The sequence below is a fragment of the Dendrobium catenatum genome, unplaced genomic scaffold (assembly GCF_001605985.2).
Source record: "Dendrobium catenatum unplaced genomic scaffold, ASM160598v2 original_scaffold_44641, whole genome shotgun sequence".
Lineage (NCBI taxonomy): Eukaryota > Viridiplantae > Streptophyta > Magnoliopsida > Asparagales > Orchidaceae > Dendrobium > Dendrobium catenatum.
This window is the reverse complement of record NW_021363097.1, coordinates 1-1,294: the sequence shown is the minus strand read 5'-3', so window position 1 is coordinate 1,294 and position 1,294 is coordinate 1. Positions and strand designations below refer to the sequence as shown.

Here is a 1,294-nt window from a genome sequence, read left to right as displayed (position 1 = left end):
TTTCATAATATTTCATTTTCTGTTGGATTCTTTATTTCATTTGTCAATTTTGCTCCCGTTAATGATCCTAAACCCGCAGTTCCATTATTACCTGTGCATATCAGGTAATGAAATATTTATTTTGAGTGCTTCATAGTGTGTTTGGCACTGATTATGATATATGATTTGAGGTAGAAATGATCTCATATTAATGTCATAAAATTTCTCTCTTTTTATAATTGAGTATATTGAGTTATTAATAAATCTTCGGCAACAATTGTCTTGTTAAACATCCTTAAATACAAAGCATGTATAGAAGTGAGCATAAGCAGCATCTTTAAGGCTAGGAGCCTAGAATAAATGAGAAACTGCAATGTAGGTAATGATTTGGTGAAAGTGAAGTTATAGAAGTTGTTTAGAATGTTTTAACTAAACTGAAATTATCATTGAAAGCCCCTTTTTAGTTGGAAAACGCTGAAAAAGGATGTGTGGAACTGAACCCAAACAATTCGGATGTGGCTTCTGTTTCTCTTTTTATGTTAGATGTGTACGATGATATGGGTGCTTATTGAATTGTATTCTTTCTTTGCAGGTTGTGGACGGGAAACTATCACAAACATGCTACCTCATGGCTCTTGATTCATGTTACAATCGTTATTGTAGCAAGTAAGCTTGTGATTGTTTTGTTTGCCTATATGTTTGCTGAAACCTGATACTGGTGTGATTTTCTTTTAGGTATGAGAAGTTTGAAGGTAAACCATTTTCAATTTCTGATGCCGACTCTTTCGTATTCCATTCTCCATACAACAAGGTATCAGAATTAAGTTTGAATGACCTTGCAGAATGTAATTTCTGATTTATAGCAGAATGTTTAAACCAAATTCTAAACTGTTGTAACAGCTTGTGCAAAAATGTTTTTCACGGCTATATTTCAATGACTTCCTGCGTCAGTCTAGGTACATTATATTTCAGTTCTGCACATATTAGACTTCTCATTCTGCTTTATTTATTTTGGTAGGGTAATATACATATTGGAATTTATTACTCTTCAGTCTTTTTTTTTTAATGAATATCTGCTAATAACGATATTTTTTTTTCTACTTTCTAAAGTTTCAGTGAGAAACCAACTGTTCAGTGATCTGACGCATTGCTTAGGCTCCTTTTAAAGTGAATTTATACTTTTGTGATTTTAATAATCTCTTTTTGTGCCTGAACTGGTTTCTTTTTTCTGTTATGCTCTTGATAATGACTAGAAGACCTTTGATCTTGCTTCATCTTGTCTCAGAAACTTAGTATTTATGCCTGTCGCCTGAAG

General features: G+C 32.6%; 1 long non-coding RNA gene across 1 annotated transcript; it reads left to right on the top strand.

Moving 5' to 3' along the window:
• The first annotated feature begins 529 nt into the window (after window positions 1-529).
• Window positions 530-1,252, top strand: LOC110104597. Its single transcript, XR_002304060.2, has 3 exons — window positions 530-645; window positions 715-790; window positions 880-1,252. It is a non-coding gene; the product is annotated as an uncharacterized LOC110104597 (long non-coding RNA).
• Window positions 1,253-1,294: the final 42 nt, after the last annotated feature.